General features: G+C 44.1%; 1 long non-coding RNA gene across 2 annotated transcripts in view; it reads right to left on the reverse strand.

Moving 5' to 3' along the window:
* LOC137534240 (uncharacterized) overlaps positions 1 to 14,053 on the reverse strand; it is a 192,477-nt gene that overhangs the window by 67,833 nt on the left and 110,591 nt on the right. For both annotated transcript variants that reach the window (XR_011024343.1, XR_011024342.1), the window contains one exon: positions 11,660 to 11,759. This is a non-coding gene — a long non-coding RNA (uncharacterized lncRNA). The remainder of the gene's footprint in view (positions 1 to 11,659; positions 11,760 to 14,053) is intronic.

Here is a 14,053-nt window from a genome sequence, read left to right on the forward strand (position 1 = left end):
AATTTAATTTGTTTTTGGTCAGCTGCTCCCACTTAAGAGCCATGCTTTTGGTGTATATGCAGAGCTTCTGTTTGGGTTCAAGGTGCGTTTGCAGTTCCTGGGGGGGCTCAGCGCATCTCTGATTGGAGGCCATTTGGAGGCGGCCTGGTGTTGCGCTGATCCACCTTTTGTGCAGCTATATTTATTATTCAGGTCTGGTGTCACAGACCCTACTCCACAAATAAACGCATGCTTAGCTGAGCTTCAGGAGTAGATGAATAATAACTGGCTAAAACTAAATGCTGACAAAACTGAGGTTCTTATTATCAAAGGTCAGGGCTCAACCGCAAAGCCGTCCCAGTCTCAACCAACACCACTAAGGATAGGAAGCTCAGACCTAAACAACTCAGACTGTGTGTGCAGCCTGGGAGTACTGATTAAATTAAGCTTCAGCTTCAGGAAATTAAGCTTCAGGAATCAAATCTCAGCTGTTGTGAAGCATTCCTTCTTTCACCTAAGGAATATTGCAAGGATTAAACACCTCATTCCTTCAGATGATCTTTCAAACCTAGTTCATGCCTTCATCACATCAAGGTTGGACTTGCAATGTTCTCTACACAGGCCTTCCAAACAAAGACCTATGTTGCGTGCAATTAGTACAGAATGCAGCAGCAAGGCTGTTAACGAGCCAACCCCGCCATTTCTACATAACACCAACCCTTTCCTCACTACACTGGCTACCGATAAAATGGAACATTTTTGTTTAAGATTGGCTTACTGACATTAAAATCCTTGCACAATCTGGGCCCTGGATACCTGAAAGACTTGTTGCAACTGCATTAAACCCCCCACAATCTTACATCAAAAAGATGTAACACCTTGGTCAATCCCAGAGTCCACCTCAAAACCTTTGGAGACAGAGCCTTCTGTCATGCTGCCCCTATACTTTGGAAGTCCCTGCCACACCTAATCAGAACAGCTCCATCCCTGGAAGCATTTACGTCTAAACTGAAAATCCACCCCTTCAGTCTGGCATTTATGAACATCTGACTATATCCTCTGTAACACAGTCCAGCCTGCGATCCTGTGTTGATCTGAGACACAACTATGCGCTTTGAGTACTATGGGAGAAAAGCGCTTTACAAATGTTATTGTATTGTATTATTGTATAACCCTCAGAAAACCAAATCACACTGATTAAGTATAATTGCATATGTATGACTTATCTCATGAAGAAGCATGTGATCAGTTTTATCAGGTAATTGATTTGTAAGGCTCTCTTTTTCTGTGTTCACTTCCTTTATAGTCTACACAAGATTTAAAAGACTAACAAATCTATCTCTTGATCAAACAGATCACATGATTCTCCATGAGTTCTACGCATGAGATTAACTCTGTTTATGTTCATTAAGTTGACAGGTGGAAAAACTTGACTCTTGGTGTGCATTATGCTCATTTCCTCTTCTCATGCTCAGTTTCACACCTTTGTCGGTGACTAAGCCCTCTAACATGTAGTGATTATTTTTTTGGTTTGAAGGCTTAATTGACTTTGGCTCAGGATAAGGGGAAGCCTGGTTTGGCTTAATGATCTCATTGTTTAGGAATCTTGACCTAATGGGCACAGGTGGCACATTTTAGAAGAACTATGAGGCCATAGGAGAACCAGACATGAACATGCAATGGCTGTTAGGCTTTGGTGCCACCAACCACCTTGCTATGTGTAACGTTGTGGACTCCACATCAGAATAAAGTATTTTTTGTCAGCATCACCAGTGTCATTGTTTTCATCTTCACTTCAGTTAAAACCTTTAAAGTAGAACTAAAGTGAGCTACAAAAAAATCTAGATATTTACCTATGGAGGCTATGGATCCCATCCCAGTACTCGAGGAGTTTTGAAGGCACCAAAATTTGAATGGAAGAGAGGTGACCGAGTGCACATAGAGAGGATTGGGAACGCTCTATGAGATCGAGAGCCTTCCTTCTCCATAGGTTCTTTTAAGCTTGCTTCACATTTAATATCAAGCACAATTTGAAATCCTGTTTGTGCTTCTGTCCCCTTGTACTGTTCTCTGTTTTGCAGCTTTCTGATTGGCAGCACATTCATCCATCTTGCTTCACTTAGCACTCATTTGTACTCATTTCTCTTTGCTGTCCTGGTTCCAGGTCCAGGTGACACCTCCAGGTAGCTGTACACTCTGCAGTCCCTCCTCCAGGTTTTTGCCAATACGAACTGTAAGAATCTGCCAGGGTCTTGCAATGTAAAGCCCTCATTTACTTTAGAGAACCATTGTTTCAGCAAGAAGACTATATTCAGAGTTCTCACATAAGACATATTCTATTTCTAGAGAAACATAAATCCGATCATTTTAATTGTACATCATGCTTTCTGGAAGGCCATTGAGGTTTATCTTTTCAAATGTACAGACAACCCAGCACTGTCAGGAACTAGAAGTGTAAACTGGTGGCAAACGGTGGTTACCAAGGGCTACCACTTCACCAAATCTTTCACGAATGAAGTGCTGAGGGTATAAAAGAGTTTGGTCAAGTTGCATTTTTAGAGTCTGCTCTAATGAAGGATTACCGTATATATTGTATAAGTCGACTCCAATATTTGACCCTTTTAAGCTGGAATTTTTTACTGACTCACGTATAAGTCTACCCAGCAAAGTTAATGGCTGCACTTGGGGACCAGGAGGGGTTAATGACTGCACTGCATACAGTATTGCATCCTCCTGCCCCTAAAGTGCAGCCAATAACTCCTCCAGTCCCCCAAGTGCAGCAATAATTCACTCCCCCTCCTGCAGCCCAGTATCTTTCTCCCTGCCCCTTTCCTTGTTAAATGTTGAGGCAAGAACTTTCACACCTGTGTTTTCTTTGCATTTCCTTTATCAAAAAAGTATCACTTACCACTTGGTAAATTGCTGCAAATGGGAATGTCACTAGATACTACACACATTACTCAGTGTTACTTGTGACTTGTGTATAAGTTGACCCCCATACTTTTGTTTAGTGAATTAGACCTACATTTTTAGACTTATAGTTGAATATATACAGTAGCTACTTGGGAAGTCAATGGATTCCTAAGTTCTGGCTTCATATAGATGGTGCAACATGCATCATGAAGAACGCACCAATGGGAACTGTTATTGATCAAAATCAAATCCAAAATGTAAACAGCCCAAGACACACATGGTTTACTGTATATGGACATACTCAATTATTCCGATGTATTGGGATACAGTTTTAAAATCTGTTAATGATGAAGTTAGAGAGAGTAATCTGACAAAAGATCCCCTTATACTATTATGTAATTCACTAGACAAGGGGGACAGGGCATGCAAAGTTCCTGATACACTGCATAGTGTATTAATTGCAGCCAGTCTATTTTCAAAAGTTCCATTTGGGCTGAGACACCCGAGTACTTTTAAAGATGAATGGATCCATACAGTGCATGTGTGAGTCTCCATTGGGAGATCAGAGATGGACATGGAGCCATCCAATGTAGAATAATAATGTGAGGCCTCTACTTACCACCTTCATATCAGTCCTTATTCCCCAATCTAACTCTGCAGTCTTCACCCTGTGTGGCGTGTCCCTGCTTGAACAATAGACAGACACTTACGTCTACCTGACTTTACGTTACACCCAGGTCGTAATGCTCAAGGTACAAGGACTGAAGGAGTGAAGACAGAGATACAGACAGTTGGGACCCGATGGCTACTAGGCAGCAAAAGAGTAGCAGCCCATCTTCGCTTGCAGAGAGCGGTAGCCACTTAGACTCTACACCTCGGGGGAGAGCCTACGCCTACTACTAGTGGCAAGCCAACAGAACCTGCTTTCATCATAACAGCATACAATTTGAATTGACCATCGCATGCATCCAGAAAGAGATGTGGTAAATCAGAAGAAGTCAATAGGACATGCAACAAACCATCTTTGGCTGTGTCAGTGGAACTACGAGGGTCACAGCTTGAGGAGTATCTTTTGAGCTACAAGAGAAAATGCTAATATAAAACAGGCAGATATGGAAGTGTGGATTATTCTTTACTATGGTGAAGACATTCCATGTTCCAGGGAAAGATCTTAGCTGTGGTTACAGGTACATTTTAAGTATAAAAAGTACGATAATCAGCCTGCTTCTCTATTTAGTTGTATTGACATTTTGCCAAGGAGGCCTAAACACAACATTTGACAGACTTGCATTTTGTAATGCGACATGCTTGTACTATGGTTACACATTAACACCTTCCCATTTAATGATATCTGTCTCCTTTGAAGCGAGGCTGAAAGAGATTGGTCTTATCAGGTTGGTTCATCCTAGGTAATTTAATGGCATTGAGCTGAGAATGAGATAGAACAAATAACCTTATCGTATAGTATAGTCTGTGCCAGGCATGATTTTAGTGTGCACCGTCTGAGAAAGCGATCATGCAAATATGGAACACGTCCAGGGCTGTAGAGGGCCTTATTAATTACCTATCATAAGCTTGAAGGCCTCCAGAATGAAGATCATTAGAGTCCTTAAAGGGAACTTGTAGTAAGAGGCATGTGGTGGATGCCATATTTATTTCCTTTTAAACAATACCAGTTGCCTGGCACTCCTGCTATCTCTCTGGCTGCAGCAGTGTCTGAATCACACACCTGAAACAAGCATGGTGCTAATCCAGTCAGGCTACAGTAAGAGCACCTGATCTGCTTGCTTGTTCATGGTGTGTGGCTAAAAGTATCAGGTAATTGAGTCTAAAGGTCCGTACACACGCCGGACTGGAGGCAACGACGGGTCCGTCGTCACCTCCTGCTGGGTGGGCATTCCAGCGACAGTCCGGCGTGTGTACGCACTGTCGGCGGACTGATACGGCTGTTTCTGAGCGATCCTTATCATGCGCTGCCCTCCGATCAGAAGGACTTCAGTTTTGTCTGCATTTAGTTTCAGCCAGTTGTCATTCATCCATTGTAGTTCACGTAAGCAGGTGTTTATAGTTAGAGTTGGGTCTGTCACACCAGGCTTGAAGGAAAGATATAGTTGGGTGTCGTCCGCATAGCAGTGGTATGTCAGGCCATGTTTTTGGATTAGTTTTCCAAGCAGTAACATGTACCCCATGTTTGTTTCTTACTTTTTACAGAGCCACAGAATATGTTGATGCTTTATAAATCAATAATAAATAATATAGTAATAATAAAAATATATTTCCTGAAGAATCTTATCACCTGTCTGAATTGTATAATCAGGTTCTGAATCATATTCCTGCAATTTCCATAAGGGCCCGTTTCCACTGCATGCGGTGCGATATGGCTACATAGATGCATCTCATCGCGGCTGAACTGTAACCAATGCACGGCAATGGAACAGTTTCCATTGTGTGCTGGTTATGCGGAGCGATCAGAGAATCTTCAGCATACTGCAGAATCTCACACGCCCACATCCACGTCCCGCCTCCTTCAGTCACTTCCGCATTGTGAGATGCAGAAGTGACGTGACTGCAAGCGGAAGTGATGTGGCTAGGTAGCTGCACTCGCATCAATTCACAAGTGGTAACGGGCCCTAACTGCATGCAAGTGTACAGGGCAATTAATGAGACAGGCAAAAACGGCACAGGAAATTTATGCACACCATTCGCCGCCATAGGCTGTAATGTGAATTACAGCTACAGCCGTGCTCAGACAGTTATTTGTGCTCTGTCAAAAGATCCAAGAGTCCAAATTACTATAACACCAGCGTAATTACTTAATTCTCCAACTGTATTTGTTACCTTCTGGTATTTTAGAAATGCTGTATTTTTCCTTTTATGCCAATAAACCAGCTTTAAATATATAAAAAAAAAGCAATAGCAGGCAGCCGAATTAAGTCTTACAGCAAAGTTCATGGTGGCCTGGAGGGGGAATAGTAAATAACGCTGCCAGGACTTTTGCAGCAAATAGGGTGAGATGTTTTTCGGCTTTGGACCGTGCTCAAATTTCCTGGTTCTTTGATTACATGTATACAGCAATTGATGCCATTTTCAAGGCAAAGGGTGGTCATTTTGAATAATGACTTGATTTAGGTTTTGTTTTGCTTTATGTGCATTGTATTGTAGGTTGTTCATAAAAAAATATTTTTAAAAGCCTCTTCGCTGTGCAGCATTTTTTTAAAGAAGTATTTAAATCATTTGAACAGTATGCTATATATTCCTTAAGCATCAGAACTTTTATCGCTGTCTGGCAGTGTGCATTGCATCCATTACTGTCTTGCCCCGCCGCCTAATGGAATTGCGTGCAGGCCGACATGGTTAAAATGTAAACAGTATGCGTTTGCTCATGAGTTTCCACCCCAGCTGCCTGCCAATATATCTTCCTGCATGTATAGCGGCCGTGGACTCGTATGAACTTGGCTGGGTTCCCTGACTTTAAACATAGGATCATTAACCAGCTCCCTATGAATACAGCAATGCAATGTCTCCTGACAGGTAATGCCCCCAAGAGTCCAAGGTCATGCAGCTTTTGAACCTTTTTACCTATTGAAGGCCACTTTTTTCTCTTCTAGAAAAATCTACGCTGGAGATTACAGAAGCAAGAAAAATTATGTAAATTTTTTCTTCATTTTAATATTGTCTTATGGAGATAGGGCTGATAGATTATCTGTAGTGCTTTACAGCATGCATTGAGCAATTCATGTTGCTGGGCGTAACTCAGAGGCCTACGTATTAGTACGCCACCGGTGAGCAGGGTGCAGAGCTAGTTTTCTCATGAAGCAAGGTGAAACATCGCAACTCAGAGGGAGATGTAATTCAGGGTCCAGCCATCTCCGGAGCCCCGAATTACCCTTATGCGCCCCGCACACTATAGCATTGCTGCTATAGCGGCACCTAGTTTAAGCATTCGGCGCTGATCTCCAACAGCCTGCTTCGAGAGCCTCAAAATCTAATTTCCCTACCACAGTCCAGGGTTAACTTTTGGGGGATTTTGCATTAAAGTGGAACTAAACTCCTCTCTGCTCCTCTCCTCTACTCCTCTTCTCTACTCCTCTCCTCTGCTCCTCTCATCCTCTCCTCCTTTCCTCTGTTTCTCATCTCCTCTCCTCTGCTCCTCTCCTCCTTTCCTCTGCTCCTCTTCTCTGCTCCTGTCCTCTGCTCCTGTCCTCTGCTCCTCTCCTCTCTTTCCTCTCCCCTGCTCCTCTCCTCTGGTCCTCTCCTCTTTGTCCTCTCATCTGCTCCTGTCCTCTGCTCCTCTCCTCTCTTTCCTCTCCTCTGCTCCTCTCCTCTCTTTCCTTTCATCTGCTCCTCTCCTTTCCTTTCCTCTGCTCCACTTCTTTCTTTCCTCTCCTCTGCTCCTCTACTTTCCTCTGCTCCTCTCCTCCTCTCCTCTGCTCCTCCCTTCCTCTCTGCTCTAAAAGATTAGCAACAGCATCATTATAGCCTTTACATACACCTATCAACCAAAATCGGGAGCACCAGATTGGTGGAATGCAATTTTGTACTCTTTATGGGGCATTTACTGTACAAGTCTCTATAATATTATCCTTGCAAAACCAGTTTGGGGTTTACTGCAAACCATCATTTCTTGCTTTGTTTTAGTGGTCATTTCTCTGAGCATCTGCCACAGCCCACCACATGCTGTCTACTGGAGTTAGAGACTGGACGCCACAGTCTGCGCTGCTCTCACAGCAGCTGCAAATAGTCAGAGTCTTTGCCAAGTTTCCTTCACTGACGCCTCCTCGCCTGTTAATTGCAGTTGTCATCGTTCCAGCTGTGTGTTTTATTTTGGTGCCTTATCTGTGCCGTTATCTGGGCTGTCAGACGAGACTACGCCCTGTTGTGGTGACTGTTTCTTCAACACAATTCATATATCCTGTATTCCAGGCAGGTACAGAGTAAGCTCAGGTGTATTGTCCTAAGTGAGGTAGTAGATTTGGGGCCATATTGTGTTCTTTTTGGTAAGCTGAGTGGAGAGAGGTCAGAGAAGGTGGTAGGAGGCCCTTTGACACCCACTAAGCCCCAAGCACCTGCCCAGGTTGCCTGGTGGGTGAGCCTGCTCTGATTATCACTCATGCTTGCTGTCCTGTATCCCAAAGCTTAGAATTTCCCTGATAAAAACAGAAGAGATGCGCTTAAAAGAGAAAAAAAAAGATTTTGTGCTTCTTGTTGGCCGGATAGGGGCGGAGGGCGGGGGGAATCATGCAAATGTTTGGGAAGGGAGTGGTGTCCAATTGTTAGATTACAACAAAAGGGACCTGTGCAGCTCAACATGTCACACATATAAAAGGCTGGCCCTTAGCCCTTCCCAATCTTATGTTGGACTATATCCAACATTGGCCTTTCCCAGCATAGGCCCCAGCATAGGTCGCTACGGGTGTCATTGCTGGGTCTAGTCTGGCATGGCGTCATCCTATGTGGATCCTATGCCCTTCCTTTGGCTAGCACCTGTGCAAGGTAACAGAGCTACAAAATGTGAGCTGGTATCCCTTCAGTGGAAGAAAGACATCATGTTATTTGTGCACTCCGCACTTCATTCAGCTTTGGCGTCAATAGTAACCAAAGGCAGGATAATAGCAACACCTTGGGCTGCTTCCCCTATAGTTATGCCCAACACCAGATTAATATGTTTTTGTTCCCCAGGCAATCTTTTTTGCTGCACCCTTTCATGTGCACCAGTTCCACTTCCATTCTATGTGCAGCACCCCTTCCTAATGTACAGTATCTCATCTGTGTAAAGCATCCCCTCCCTTTCATGGGAAGCACCCTTGGGCAGAGGATCCCCTCTCCCATGTGTAACTCCCCATTAGCAGACTGCCTGTTCCATTTGCAGTTTAAGTATCACATCTAGCCATCCTCTTGGACAGTAGCCGCCCAAGGCTTGGGCCTATGTGGCCTTTCCAGAAAAACAGCCGTGATAATGTCTGTAACATCAACCATTCCGAAATAAATACCTACATTTCTGTTTGTGGCTAGTATTATCAGATCTTATAACCATTGATTTAGAAATGAGAGAGAGGAAGTCCTGTGTATCTGTTGTATAATAAGGAGGGCTGCCATGATGAGACAGATCGTCCTGGCTTGCTGAATGCACACTGAGAGACATGCTCCAGTGCTGGTGCCCTACAAAGGGCTGTACACAGTTATAAACCTAAAGCTTTTCATTGATTAACCCCTTCACTACTATCACTACTCTATAGTTAAATTGTTAATTAGCTTGATTGATGTCTCATAGTGTGACAGTTAGAGTGTGTGCTGCAGTGCTGCTGGGCCAAGGGCTGTCCACAGTGATAAGCTGTTCAGTGATTAACCCGCTCACTATCACTACACTATAGTTAAATTGTCATTAGCTTGATTGATGTCATAGAGTGACATTTAGAATGTGTGCTGCAGTGCTGCTGCAGCTGCTATGTGTTTGTGTGTGTGCTGTGCACACACCAGGCCAGCTGCTGCCTGCCATTTGCAAACACATGCAAAATGCCACGTGCAAAGTGCAAAGTGCCACGTGCAAAGTTCAAATACGTGCAAAGTGCCACATGCAAAGTGCAAACACGTGCAAAGTGCCACGTGCAAAGTGCAAACACATACAAATTGCAAAGTGCCACGTGCAAAATGCAAACATGTGCAAAGTGCCACGTGCAAACACGTGCAAATTGCCAAGTGCAAAGTGCAAACACACAAAAAGTGCAAAGAGCCACGTGCAAAGTGCAAAGTGCCATGTGCAAACATGTGCAAAGTGCCACGTGCAAAGTGCAAACACGTGAAAAGTGCAAAGTGCCACGTGCAAACACATGCAAAGTGCCAGGTGTAAACACGTGCAAAGTGCCATGTGCAAAGTGCAAACAAGTGCAAAGTGCCACGTGCAAACACGTGCAAAGTGCAAACATGTGCAAACTGCAAACACGTGCAAAGTGCCACGTGCAAAGTGCAAACACATGCAAAGTGCAAAGTGCCGCGTGCAAAGTGCAAACACGTGCAAAGGGCAAAGTGCCACGTGCAAAGTGCCACGTGCAAAATGCAAACACGTGAAAAGTGCAAACACATGCAAAGTTCAAAGTGCAAAGTGCCATGTGCAAACATGTGCAAAGTGCCACGTGCAAAGTGCAAACACGTGTAAAGTGCAAAGTGCCACATGCAAACACGTTCAAAGTGCAAAGTGCAAACAAGTGCAGAGTGCCAAGTGCAAAGTGCCAAGTGCCACGTGCAAAGTGCAAACACGTGAAAAGTGCAAAGTACCACGTGCAAACACATGCAAAGTGCCAGGTGTAAACACGTGCAAAGTGCCATGTGCAAAGTGCAAACAAGTGCAAAGTGCCACGTGCAAACACGTGCAAAGTGCAAACATGTGCAAACTGCAAACACGTGCAAAGTGCCACGTGCAAAGTGCAAACACATGCAAAGTGCAAAGTGCCGCGTGCAAAGTGCAAACACGTGCAAAGGGCAAAGTGCCACGTGCAAAGTGCCACGTGCAAAATGCAAACACGTGAAAAGTGCAAACACATGCAAAGTTCAAAGTGCAAAGTGCCACATGCAAACACGTGCAAAGTGCAAACATGTGCAAAGTGCAAAGTGCCATGTGCAAACACGTGCAAAGTGAACACGTGCAAAGTGCAAACACGTGCAAAGTGCAAACACGTGCAAACACGTGCAAAGTGCCACGTGCCACTTTGCACGTGGCACTTTGCACGTGGCACTTTGCACGTGGCACTTTGCACGTGTTTGCACGTGGCACTTTGCACTTTGCACTTGTTTGCACTTTGCACGTGGCACTTTGCACGTGTTTGCACGTGGCACTTTGCACGTGGCACTTTGCACGTGTTTGCACGTGGCACTTTGCACTTCGCATGTGGCACTTTGCACGTGGCACTCTGCACGTTTTTGCACGTGGCACTTTGCACTTTGCACATGGCACTTTGCACGTGTTTGCACATGGCACTTTGCACTTTGCACGTGTTTGCACGTGGCACTTTGCACATGGCACTTTGCACTGGGCACTTTGCACGTGTTTGCACGTGGCACTTGGCACTTTGCACATGGCACTTTGCACGTGTTTGCACGTGGCACGTTGCACTTGTCACTTTGCACGTGTTTTGCACGTGGCACTTTGCACTTGGAACTTTGCACATGGCACTTTGCACATGGCACTTTGCACATGTTTGCATGTGGCACTTTGCACTTGGCACTTTGCACATGGCACTTTGCACGTGGCACTTTGCACTTGGCACTTTGCACATGGCACTTTGCACGTGTTTCCACATGGCACTTTGCATGTGGCACTTTGCACATGGCACTTTGCACTTGGCACTTTGCACGTGTTTGCACGTGGCACTTTGCACAAGGCACTTTGCACGTGTTTGCACGTGGCACTTTGCACGTGGCACTTTGCACGTGTTTGCACGTGGCACTTTGCACTTGGAACTTTGCACGTGTTTGCACGTGGCACTTTGCACGTGGCACTTTGCACTTGGCACTTTGCACATGGCACTTAGCACGTGGCACTTTGCACTTTGGACTTTGGACACAATGTGGGCTGCACGACCGCTGTCTGGAACCTAGGCCTGATGTTAATTTGTTTGGGGGGGGGGGATTTTAAGTCCCCACATCATCAATTAGTGTTCCCCTTTGCAAAATAATGATGATACATGCCTCATTAACCCTAAAAACCTTTTTAAAGCAATTTAACCACTTCAGCCTAACTGGACGTTTCGGCAGAGTTCTAGCTCCTACATACCTCCAGCTTTATTAGGTGTTGCAGCGTCGTTACATCTTCGTCAGATGACGTTGGGGCACTGGCAGGGCCGGATTTCTGCAAAGGCCACAAAGGTCACGGCCTAGGGCGGAAAAAAATCAGAAGGATAAAAGGGCGGCAGGACCTGAGAGAGATAAGAGGCTGCATGTCAAAATAAATCATTTCTCCTGCTCCAAAGCGCCCCGGCTTTGCTGCACACACACAGTCAGAATTCCAGAGCTCCGTGTATTTTCCTTACTTCGTGGTGTGCGATGAGACAGTGCTATCTACTGAACATACACGCTTCAGTTTATTGCCAGGGGTGAGAGAAACATGGATCACAATGTAGACAATTTCTGATCCAGTAAAAGTAAACATTTTAACAGAATTATTTCCACTTTACAACTCAAGCTGGGCTAAACAATGTATTGCTGGTCAGACTCTGTTAATGACTTGAGCCATTCCTTCTCCTCTCTCCCCCTGGATTGTAAATCTTAAACAGATAAGGGTTTTTTTTCCTTAGAGAGATTTATGGCAGCCCCTTCTAAGCTAAATCTTAACCCCTTGCTGGCTCATTTTAAAGGCAGCAGTAGTCTAGTATGAGATAGACAACTTCTCTATAATTATAATTACAAATGTACTGTTGTATACTTTTGTATTGTTACATTCTGTTTTGTATACCAAAAGTAATAACATACACTAAAAATTAAAAAAATATATATTTGTACAGTGTTGGCAAACAGTAAAAAACACCTGTGAAAGAATCAGTACAATAAATACTATAAAATAAATGCAACAGATCTGTGATTACAGAAGAGCAGAGAGGGAGATGAATGCCGCTCTGCTACTTCATGCCTGGTACACACCATGCAATTTGCCATCAGATAGATGGGTTCAAATTGATTATTTCTGACAGGTCTAATCTGATTTCTGATCATTTTTCTAATCGACTTTGTATAAGTGATCGGAAAATCGATTCAACCCATCTATCTGGTGCGTACCAGGCATTAGGGACTCACTGCTCTAAGGGCTGGAACCCACAGGAGCGCTTTTGGCAGCGTTTTGGCAGCACTGCGATACGCTAGCAGTTTGCCAAAACGCTGGGCTAATGTTAATGGATGGGGCAACTTCCACAGGAGCGCTTGCGTTTCCCAGAAACGCAAACGCAGGACCTGCAGCATTTTGGGAGCGTTAGCGCTTCAATGTAAAGTATTGAAACGCTAGCAGAAACGCTCAGCAAAACCTAAACTGAGCGGTTTTGCTAGCGTTTTGCGGTTCAGCACACTGTAACAAAATGAAAAATAATTCACAGGACCAATCAGGATAAAAACGCAAAACGCAAAACGCTAGGCACCCGCTGGGGAAAAAAATACAATGTTGCAAAACACGACCAAAAACGCGCATGAATCCGCTTGCAAACCGCTCAGACAAAACGCTAGCGGTTGCGTTTTGCGTTTGCGGTTTTCAGTGGGTTCCAGGCCTAACAGGAAAAACAATCATTCATCATTTTTCAGAGAGAAAACATTCATAGGTATCCTGCAAACAAGTGATCGTTAAGGCTCATACACATATCAGACTATAGTCTTTGGAAAAAGAAAGATCACAGACCAATCTTACCACCCTTCATGTAGTATGAGAGCCATACCTTCACAGTATTTTCTATGGAGCTGAACTCCCCATCAGAAAAAATCTTTGCAAGATTCTGCACACACAGATGCTGTACAGACACAAAAGATCAGTTTCTGCAAAAGATCTGTTCCTGCCACAGATCCGTTCCTGCAAATTGCATTCATAGTCTATGAGATCTGCAGATCATCATACACACCTTGTTTAACTGACATTCATCTGCAGATCAGACAATCATCGGCAGATCGGAAAATCCATCCTGGTGGATCGGATCTGCAGATGAATGTCTGTTAAACAAGGTGTGTATGATGATCTGCAGATATCATAGACTATGAATGCATTTTGCAGGAACAGATCTTTTGCAGATACTGATCTTTTGAATGTGTATAGCATCTTTGTGTGCAGCATCTTGCAAAGATTTCTGTCTGATGGGGAGTTCAGCTCCATAGAATAGACTGTGTAGGTATGGCTCTCATACTACACGGAAGGGGGTAAAATTGGTCTGTGATCTTTCATTTTCCTAAAGGCTCATACACACATCAGACCACAGTCTTTGGAAAATGAAAGAACACAGACCAATTTTACCCCCTTCCATGGAGTATGAGAGCCATACCTACACAGTCTATTCTATGGAGCTGAACTCCCCATCAGATAAAAATCTTTGCAAGATGCTGAACACGTTCAAAAGATCAATATCTGCAAAAGATCTGTTCCTGCAAAAGATCCGTTCCTGCAAAATGCATTCATAGTCTATGATATCTGCAGATCCTC

This window comes from Hyperolius riggenbachi, chromosome 10 (genome assembly GCF_040937935.1).
Source record: "Hyperolius riggenbachi isolate aHypRig1 chromosome 10, aHypRig1.pri, whole genome shotgun sequence".
In the NCBI taxonomy this organism is placed as follows: domain Eukaryota; kingdom Metazoa; phylum Chordata; class Amphibia; order Anura; family Hyperoliidae; genus Hyperolius; species Hyperolius riggenbachi.